The sequence below is a fragment of the Mustela lutreola genome, chromosome 1, assembly GCF_030435805.1.
Source record: "Mustela lutreola isolate mMusLut2 chromosome 1, mMusLut2.pri, whole genome shotgun sequence".
In the NCBI taxonomy this organism is placed as follows: domain Eukaryota; kingdom Metazoa; phylum Chordata; class Mammalia; order Carnivora; family Mustelidae; genus Mustela; species Mustela lutreola.
The window spans coordinates 244,506,499-244,517,304 of record NC_081290.1 but is presented as its reverse complement, the minus strand read 5'-3'; the positions used below and the strand labels follow the sequence as shown (position 1 = coordinate 244,517,304).

At 39.7% G+C, this 10,806-nt stretch overlaps 1 long non-coding RNA gene across 2 annotated transcripts; it reads left to right on the top strand.

Annotated features, from left to right (window-relative positions):
* Nucleotides 1-5,201: 5,201 nt before the first annotated feature.
* Nucleotides 5,202-9,411, top strand: LOC131809639 (uncharacterized). Of its 2 annotated transcripts, none has more exons than XR_009345240.1 (3): nucleotides 5,202-5,271; nucleotides 7,289-7,473; nucleotides 9,291-9,411. It is a non-coding gene; the product is annotated as an uncharacterized LOC131809639 (long non-coding RNA). The 2 variants fall into 2 exon arrangements; XR_009345241.1 differs by having other exon boundaries at nucleotides 5,208-5,277.
* Nucleotides 9,412-10,806: the final 1,395 nt, after the last annotated feature.

Here is a 10,806-nt window from a genome sequence, read left to right as displayed (position 1 = left end):
AGGAGGAAGCAGGTTTCCTGCTGAGCAGAAAGCCGATGATGCTGGGCTCCATCCCAGGACTCTGGGATCATGACCCAAGCCGACGGCAGAGGCTTTAACCCACTGAACCACCCAGGGGCCCCAGTCACCACTATTCTTAATGGCCAGTCCCAATCCCTGGTCCAAGCCCTACTACTCTATCAGGCAGAAACATATTGTGTGCTGTAAGTGATTTGGAAAGAAGGCATAGCTCACAGGAACTATATAGTTCCTCATAGTTCACAAAAACTTTCTTGCTCCAGAATTCAAATAATGGCAGAAATGTCACACATTCTGTTCTCATTTTAAAAAGTTATTTACTCTATTTGTGTGTACATATTGTAATCATCTGGTATTTGTTGTCTGGATGTAATGGAGGCAAACAACTTTACTGTTTTCCTCCATTCCACTTCTTAGTGACCATATGTTTATTAGCGGCTGTCTCTAATGATGGCGTGCCCTGGTAAACTCCTCTGTAACTCAGAAAGTGGCTAAATTTCTGCGAAATCTAAAATCAGTGGTTGGAGCTTGGTTACCCCATCACTTCCCACTGATTCAAACTCGGCCGGCAGCTTTCCTGCCTTGCCAGGCATTCAAAGGCAAGTTCTTAAAAATATTCCCTCTGAGAAAACTGAAAAATTCACATTTCCCCTAGAATTCTAAGTAACAAGTATTTCTCAAAATCAGTGTATTCTATTGAAAGGGAGAAGAAGCATTCTAGCATCGTTTGACGATGGTAGTTGTGGTGAGGCGGGGGCGAGGGGGGGTGGGACAGGGTAGGAAGGGGAAGGTTAGAGCCAAAAATCCTTTTTTCTTTAGAAACTCCCATGCAAGCAAATCTTGGGTCCCTCTCTTTTAGAAATGACTCACTTTAGCAGTTTAAATAAAATTCATTCTTTTCTACTTACTCCCCTTTATTCAAAAAGAGTAAGGTTCGATGGGGTACTGGGCTGTCATGAAGAATAGTTTTATACCACCTCTCTCACTGACTTTCCTGATGAACCCCTACAGGGTCTATAGATAGAATTCAAGGTGCCAGTGAATTTGGAAAGGAAAAAATTACATCATTATTAATTGAAATTTAGCATTTCATTCAGCACCTCCCAACATCTCCTCTATGTGTTACTTCTTCCCGTTTGTAGGCTTAAATATGCCATGTAGTCCTTCGATTATTACTACAGACAAGAAACCAGCGTGTTAGTAGGACTTGTGACTTTTCACCAACAGAAATCAGATATTTTATTGCTTTACATTTGTTGCTGATTTATCTCAAAGTATCATAACCATTCATCACTACTTCAAAATCATGGTAGTTAATAGATTTGCTGCTGTAATTTAAAACTTTATGTGTTAATAAGAAAGCACATATCTTACAATATCACATATTTGTTTTTTAATATACTGATGACCACATTCTGATAGAATTGGTTTCCTTTGGGTTCTTATGTATGCTATTTTTAAAAAAGATCTTTATTGATATATAATTCATATCACATAAAATTCATTCATTTAAAGTGTACAATTCAATGGCTTTACTGTAGTCACTGAACTATACAACCATCATTATAATCTAAGCTTAGAACATTTTCATTACCACAAAAAAGAAACCCATCCTCATTAGTTATCACTTTCCACTCTCTTCCTTCTAGCCCTCAGCCCTAGATAACCACTAATCTACTTTTGATTTTTATAAATGTGCCTATTCCAGATCTTTCATATAAATGGAGTCATACAATATATGGTCTTTTGTAACTGGTGTCTTTCACTTAATGTAATGTTTTTTAAGGTTCATCTGAGTTGTATCGTGGATCAGGACTTCATTTCTTTCTACTGTCAAAAAATATTCCATCGCAATAGATATACCAGGTTTTTATTCATACTGATGGAAATTTAGGTTGTTTCAACTTTTTAGCTATTATGAATAATGCCGGTATGAGCATTCAGCTACAACTGTTTGTAGATGGGTGCTTTAATTTATAATGGGTTTATCCCTAGAGTTGCTGGGTCATAAGGTAATTTCATGTTTGACCTCTTGAAGACTTGCCTGACTGTTCTCCAAAGTGGTTGTACTATTTTATACCATCAGCAGTGTTTGCCAGTTTTGATCTCTCAATGTTCTTTCTATCTCTTGTTGTTGTGTATCTTTTTATTTATTTATTTATTTATTTAGATTTTATTTATTTATTTGAGAGAGAGACAGTGAGAGAGAGCATGAGTGAGGAGAAGGTCAGAGAGCGAAACAGACTCCCCATGGAGCTGGGAGCCCGATGTGGGACTCGATCCTGGGACTCCGGGATCATGACCTGAGCCAAAGGCAGTTGTCCAACCAACTGAGCCACCCAGGCGTCCCGCGTATCTTTTTGTTTACAGCATTCTAGTAGGTATGAAGTAGTATCTCATTGTGGTTTTGATTTGCATTTGCCTAATGGCTAATAAGGCTTCGCATTTTTTCATGTGGTTATTGTGGTGTCTAAAAAGGGTGTCCCTCGATCAGATGGGGCCCCCCAAATGTGGGGCAACAATAGAGTGGAGGCCAGTGGTAGGGGCAGTGAAAGGATTCACCTGAGGCAGAAAAAAGGAGACAGAAGTCTATTGAACATACCACAGGGGAACAGCCAGCAGAACAGTAGCAGGAAGGACAGCAGAGAAGAGGCTGTCTGCAACGAAGCAGTGGGTGGGGGCTGTTTTTAAGGTGGGGAGGTGAGGAGGTATGGCAACATATGGAATTTTCCCTTTTCGATAACTGTGCCTGGTTGTAAGTAGCCCATTGGTTAGGGTCTATGGATATCTGGAGGTGGGTGAGCCTGATGGGTGTTTTCTACATTCCATTGCTGAAGCTCTTTTGCCATCTGTATTCCTTTTTTTTTTTTTTTTTTAAGATTTAATTTATTTATTTGACAGAGTGACAGAGAGAGAGCATGAGATCCTGATGCAGGACTTGATCTCGGACTCTGGGATCATGACCTGAGCCGAAGGCAGTCCCTTAACCAACTGAGCCACCCAGGCGCCCCTTGTATTTCTTTTTTGAAGAACTATCTATTCAAATCCTTTCCCCATCTTTAATTGGATCATTTGCCATTAATTGTTGAGCTGTAAGAGTTCTTTATATATTCTGGATAGAAGTCCCCTATCATATGTATAATTTGGAAATACTTCTCCCATTCTGTGGGTTGCCTTTTCAATGACTTGGTATTATTTGCAGCAGAGAAGTTTCTAATTTTGAAGTAATTAATTTTAATTTTAATTTTTAATTTTTTCTTTTTTTAAAGATTTTATTTATTTATTTGACAGACAGAGATTACAGGTAGGCAGAGAGGAGGAAGCAGGCTCCCTGCCGAGCAGAGAGCCCAATGTGGGGCTCGATCCCAGGACCCTGAGATCACGACTCGAGCCGAAGGCAGAGGCTTTAACCCACTGAGCCACCCAGGTGCCCCTAAATTTTTAATTTTAAGTAGTACAATTTACCTTTTCTCTTTATGGCTTGTGCTTTTGAAGTCATGTCTAAGAAATCATTGTCTTGGTAATGATTGCACAACTCTATGAATATACCAAAAACTATTGAATTATATATTTTAAATGAGTGAATTATATAATATGTGGCTTAATCTAAGAGAGATACCTTTTAAAAATAGCAAAAGAAAAGAAGAGGTAGACTGAGAAAAATCTAGACTTTGTTGTCACCGTTTGGTCATCTCTGTACATATACCAATAAATCCTCCTTATTGTTTAAAAATAAATAAGTAAGTGGGGCACCTGGCTGGCTTGGTTGGAAGACCATTCAGCCCTTGATCTCCAGGGTTGTGAGTTCAGGCCCCCAAAATAAGTGAAGATTACTTAAAAAAAAATTAAAATCAACAAATCAGGTCCTAAAATTAGACCATGATAATAGTTGCACAACTCTGTAAATATACTAAAACTATATATACTTTAAATGGATGGATTTTATGATATATATAGATTACAGTTTGATACACTGTTTTAAGAAAGGCAGAAGAAAACATTCCCTAATCTACAGTTACTCAAGTTTACTCATATTTTCTTCTAAGAATTCTATCATTTTAATTCTACTAGGTTTTTGATCCATTCTGAGTTAAGTTTTGTTTATGGTGTGAAGAAGGAGTCCAACTTCATAAACTTGATTTTTTGCTCTTAAAAAAAAAAAAAGATTTTATTTATTTATTTATTTTAGAGGGGGAGAGTGAGAGCATGAGCAGGGGAAGGGGCAGGAGAGAGAGAAAAACAATCTCAAGCAGACTCCCCACTGACCTTGGAGCCTGATGCAGGGCTGCATCTCAGGACCTGATATCAGTACCCCAGCCAAAATCAAGAGTTGGTGCCTCAAGGGACTGAGCCACTCAGGCAGCCACTCTGCCCCTCCCTGTGCTCATGCATTCTCTCTTGCTCTCTCTCTCTCTCTCTCTCTCTCAAATAAATAAATAAAATCTGTTTTTTGTTTTTTAATTTTTTAAAAGATTTTATTTATTTATTTGAGAGAGAGGTCACAAGTAGGCAGAGAGGCAGGCAGGGGTGGGGGGAAGCAGGTTCCCTGCTGAGCAGAGAGCCTGATGTGGGGGGCTCAATCCCAGGACCCCGAGATCATGACCTGAGCCAAAGGCAGAGGCTTAACCCACTGAGTCATCCAGGCACCACAAGAACATTATTTTGAGAGGGAGTCCATAGGTTTCACCAGATGACAAGGTGATTCATGGTATAGAAAAAGAAATCTCTGCCTTAGAAATCGGACGATTCTCTTAGTCCTCTGGGCCTCAGTCCCCCGTAAATTCATGGGTGGGATTAAATTGGGAAGTCCCTTCCAGTTCTATGGTGCTTTTCATTTTCATTATGGGTAGAGATCAAGGACTCTTTTCTTAAGAAAATACCGGTTGCTTCTAAGTACTTTTTTTAAAGGAAGCCAAGCTCTGGCAATTACAAGAGGGCTCAGCCGGAGCTTTATGAAGTGTTTTAAGGGGTAGAGGTGACACAATAGGGGAAGGAAAAGCAGTCAATTGCCTGCAACAAGTAGCCAACAAACTGGGAAAAGATTTTTTCCTCTGGTTTCAGTTGAATGCCAGCTTTTGGAAGGCAAATAGAAGAGGCCTGATGAAAGAGTAATAGACACCCCCAAATGAGGGAGGGCATTGTTTGTACAAAGTTAGCGGGAGGAGAGATGCCAAGCATGCAACTGAGCCACTGGCACTAAAGTCATCGAAGGGGAAGAAAAATCCGGAAAATCAAATCTTTACTTTTGCAATGGTAAAGGTAATTTTACAATTGTTACAATTGTTGCTCCATATAATTTACTTCTTTCTTAAATATTAAACACAGTATAGAAGGTGTTACATATTGTTAGGGTCTCTTTCAAAATTAATCAAATAATTATGAAAAAAATCATTTGCATTTTCAAAGTTTTTAGCATTAAAATTTATAACTTACTTGATCATGGTCTATATGCACTGCAATTTTTCCTTAAATCTATTCCCCTACAACAGAACTACTGATAATAATTACAAAAAGGAAGCAAACTGTCTGCAAAAAGTTTGATTAAATACAGAGTTTAAAAAAGACTATGGGATATTTGCAGAAGGGCTAGCATGGTCTTCTGAGGCTTGTAAATTACCCTAATACATAGAGTACGCTAAATTCTCCATATTTTTTGCAAATTTTGCATGTCTTATGTTGACATCCTTTTAAATAATAGTATCTCTCCTATCAAGGACGGAAAGAAAATCCTTAGAGGCTCAAGAGTTAGGACTTTCACTTTTCCTCTCTCCAGCCCTTCTTCCTCAGGCTTTTTCCCTCTTCCAAGAAGTACCAACAGTGTGGGGAAGAGGAAGAGCATGGGCAAAGAGGCAGCAGATTAGGGCACGAGAGCCCTGCAGGCTAGTCAAAGGTCGGCACGGAAGGGACTGTCTGTGAGAGGACAAGGAAGCTGAACTTCTCATGAGCCAGCTCAACTGGAGGGCAGCCAATCTCTGTCTCCTTCCTGGGCCCGCCGGGAGCTCTCCATGGCTGTTTGGCCCTACATAAAAACAAAAATACTCTGTAGAAATAGGGTCTAGTTTTACCTTTTTAGGTGAACAGACTGAGCCAGGTTTCAGCAGGGGGTCAAGGGACAGAGGACAGAGAGGACCAAACTGGTATTTGCTCTGTCAAAACTTACAGGCTTATTTGGAAAGACTGAAACTAAATAAAGCTTCTTATGAGCATAGGACTAGAGTTGTGAAATCTGGTCAAAGGGTTTCATGCAAGGTTGTATGTATGTACATACATACATACACACATGTATGTATACACTCTCATGGTAATGGGGAAAAGTAGGGAAAATGCAATATTTTAATTAGGAAAGAAAGCGATTATTTTTCGTAAATTCATAACATTTCTCATGCCAGCAATTTTCTTTTTATACTGGAACGCAGGAATGATGCTCCCAAGTTTTTGCCCCTCTCCTCAAAATGAAAAGGGAAGTAAAATTCTTTTCACAGAAATAAAAAGCACTTTAAAAAAAAAAAAGATTTTATTTATTTGTCAGAGAGAGCGAGCCAGTGAGCAAAAGCAGGTGGAGCAGGAGGCAGAGGGAGAAGCAGACTCCCTGCTAAGCGGGGAGCCCCACATGGGACTTGACCATGACCCAAACTGAAGGCAGATGCCCAGCCAACTGAGCCACCCAGGTGTCCCTAAAAGGCACTTTTTAAAAAAGAGCATTAAACCAACATTAGATGACTTATTAGAAAACAATCTTCCCGTTTAACTGGGTTTTTCTTCAGATTTTCTAAGAAAAATTGACGTCTACCTTGATGTGTTAGTTCCTTTTTTGCTTTCATAAATTGTTTTCTCACATTTACTTCCTAGAGAAGTACTTTTTTATTGTTCTGTGAAAATCTGACTGTAATCCATCAGATATCAATTGTTAGTAAGGTAATATGTGTAAAACTGGGGATGTCTGGGTGGCTTAGTCAGTTTAGCGTCTGTCTTTGACTCAGGTCGGGCTGACCCAGGTCGGGCTTTTCTCCCTCTACCTGCTGCTCCCCCTGCTTGTACTCTTTCTCTCTTGCTCTGTCAAAAAAAATAAATAAAATATATTTTAAAAATTATGTGTAAAACTGAAAAACAAACATTTATGTCCAGAAATCATGGGCCTTTTGCTTTTTTTGCACTAAGGTGCTCTCAGCCTATATTCTGGAAATATGCATAGAAACATAAGGGATACCTGATCTCTCCTGAGGACATGATCTTGCTCAATGCCTGTCTGGGTTCATTGTCTTTACGATAGGAGGAAGAATACTGAAGAGTGGGTCCAACAAGGAGGAATATTACCCAAGGCAGCCTGAGACAACATAGCTGTCCCCAGTTTTCATCCTCCTATTTGTAGGGAGTCAAAGTCATGGTACGGAAGACAACCTTGTGCGTTCGTGGGCCAGGGAAATGCAGAGAGGTAAGCGGTGAAGCTGAGATCAGGTGAGTGAAGCCATGAACAGAGTGAGGTGGGTGCAGAGGGTCAAGGGTAGTGTTTCAGTTCTGAAGCTAGAAACGGGAAGCGGGGCCGGAGTGCCTCTTTTACGTCAGCTTTTGAGAGAGAGAGTTCTGGTGCTTGGAGCAGACGCCCAGCACTCCAAGCTAAATACTGAAAATCAATAAGTATACCAAACCTATTTCCATTCACTCTTTCAAATACTTTCTTTTCATCTCAGTGCTGTAATAGTGTTTTATCCTTTCATTCTTCCTTCCATGGGTTCCTGTTTTTAAACTCCCTTCTCCATACTTCTAGGTTCCTTTGCATTTTGGGGGTTTGTTTCCTTTAAGGGCTTTGTGAAAGCTAGCATTTTTGCCTTTTTTTTTTCCCCTTTGTTCGTGTAGTCTGACCTGGAAACCAGGACTTTATGTTGGCCTAGATTTCTCTAATCAACTCTGCAGAAAGTGAAATAGCTTGGCGACAGGCATAATAATAATAATTAAAAATAACTGTGAGCACAGAACTAAGAAATGAGATTCAAAAATAAAAAGGAAAGTGATAGAGAGTCCTAGGCTTTCATGCAAAAATATCTATTCTGGTCAACTTAGAAGCACCCTTACAAATCAGTTTAATAGCCATCTCCCAACGTGGAGAAAAGCAAAACCATTGGGAAATACTGCCTTCAGGAGTAAAGTTTGCTTTGTGTATTACCTTCTGGTGAAATTCCCACATACAAACCAACATTTGAAAAGCTTAATGAAAACAATGGCTGCCACTAGTTAGATTTCCAAGGGTCCTTGTAAAAACACAGAGTAGATTTGTTTTGTTGGGACAACTCCTTCATAGAAGTTCTCCCTTAAATCCATGCATGGTCATTTTCTATCTCCCATTTATGCATTCTTGTTTGCTGAACGTAGTCCCGTCAACGAGTTATTTTAAAAAAGTACTTTTTAAAGTTACCCACACCCTAAACAGCAGAACTGCTCTGTGTATACAAATGCTCTGGAAAGGCACAAGTCAGGTATTGGGTGTAGGCACAGGACAAACCGCATCGTCTGCCTTGGCAGCCCTGTCCTCACCTGCAGGCTGCCCACACACACTCCCTTCCAAACGGTGCTCTTCTGATGCCAATTGGCTAGCTGAGCCACTCCGGGAGGAGGCCTATGGGAGGAGAAGGGGGGAAGGTGATGCAGAGAAATATTTTATAAACTAAACTTTAAGCTTTCAATTTGATTTACTCTTTCAACCAATTCACATTGTAAGTCCCATGTCTTAAAAACCTTGGATACTGAGGAGTTAAAGGGGTATGGAAGCTGGTGTAGCCCAGGGCTACCATCCAAGGCCGGCAGAAAAGGCAGCAGGAAGGGTTTGGTTCTGGCTAGGCTACAGACGGGCCATCTGGATGCAGGGAAGGCCTAGAATGCCAGAAACAGCTTTTCTTTTTGGTGTTAGGCTTCATTAAGTTCAGCCTGGGGAGAGTCTTTTTGGTTTGAGACCCAAACTGAGAGTCTTCTTTGAATAGGGATTTGAAATTTTGAATTTTATGGAGCAAAACACCCACTACATACAGTCTTTTGGTAAGGAATGTCACAAAAAGCAATGTACATGAGTAAATATATTTTTAAAAGCATTCAGACCAGACTCCTAGATTTATAAACACACAGAAAGTATGTGTAGCCTTTAAATAATTTCGATAAGAATAGATAAATCTGAATAGGTCGTCTGAAAAGGGGGAAAAAAAAAACAACAAAACCTTAGTTTAAAAAAAAATATATTGTACCGTCTGTGATTCTGATAAAGAATTATTTTGTTTTTCCTATAGTTCACCTGGAAAGCAGCGTCACCACACTGGAATTACTTTGAGGTCTTTAAAATTATTTTCCTCCTCCATTTTTATTTTATATTTAACTATATTACATTTGGCATAAAGTTGGCATGGGCCAGTTATAATTCCTTTCACAGGAAATTTTCTTTAGTAAAACTGAAAGAAGAAAAAATGCTGCAGGGAAATTATAGCAACTTCCTACTCTATATCACTCATGAACATACACTCTTTTTGGAAACCACCCTCTTTAAAAGATACGATCTATTCTTCCCTAGCTATAGCAGTCTGCTTTAGATTTGTATGTGTTATTCTTAACAATTAAAGGAAAAGGTGAATGTAAATTCACTTGGACAAAACAAAACAGGAAAGAGAATATTATCCTTAAGAGAATTCTTACCTTAAGGAAGAGAAAACGCACGTATCTTTCTGGGTGGGGAAGGAGTGGGTGGGGGGCCGGGCAGACCTTTTCCTCTCCAAGGCATTAATTGCCACCTAGCAGCAGAGAAGGGAATTGCACACTGGACTTCAAGTCAATTGGTTTTAAAGGGCACGTTACTTTTTTTTTTTTTTTTTTTTTAAAGTAATCCCTACACTCAACATGGAACTTGAACCCACAACCCCCGGATCAAGAGTTGCCCACTCCACAAACTAAGCCAGCCAGGCGCCCCTAAAGGGCATGCTACTTTTTTTTTTTTTTTTAAGATTTTATTTATTTATTTGTGAGAGTGAGAGAGAGAGCATGAATGAGAGAGAGAGAGAGAACAAGCAGGGGAAGAGGCAGAGGGAGAACCAGATGAGCAAGGACCCTGATGTGGAACTCAATTCCAGGACCTGGAGGTCATGCCCTGAGCCGAAGGGAGACACTTAACCGACTGAGCCACCCAGGTGAAAGGCACGTTATTTTTAACATGACCAATATTTGAAGAATAATTAGCCTACTCGTAGATTAGGGATTGAATTTTTTCTCTCTTGTCATGAGGAAACAAAAAGAAATAAAACAAATGAAAAATTTTGGCTTATTGATAAGAATGCTATTTCCATCACAAAATATCTTGGTTTTTGTTGTTGTTGTTGTTTCTCAGTGGTTACCCCTGCCACCTCAGCAATAGGCTAAAGGGAAAGAAAGGCTGAACTCACTCTGGGACTAAAAAATGCTGGCTTTAAAGGTAGAACTGGGTGTAGGCATCTATATTTTAAAGATCTTATTTATTTATTTATTTATCACAAGTAGGCAGAGAGGCAGGCAGAGAGAGAGGAAGAGAAGCAGGCTCCCCGCCGAGCAGAGAGCCCAATGCAGGGCTCAGTCATGGGACTCTGGGATCATGACCTGAGCCCAAGGCAGAGGCTTTAAGCTACTGAGCCACCCAGGTGCCCCAGAACTGTCTGTTTTTAATACAGAAAGTGATTTTCCAAATAATCTTGGGGTGGATTTCTATAAAAAAAGGATCAAAATGGATTTTATTTGGTTAGGATAAGAGGTTGTTTATTTTAAAAATTAGAAGACATCTTCCTA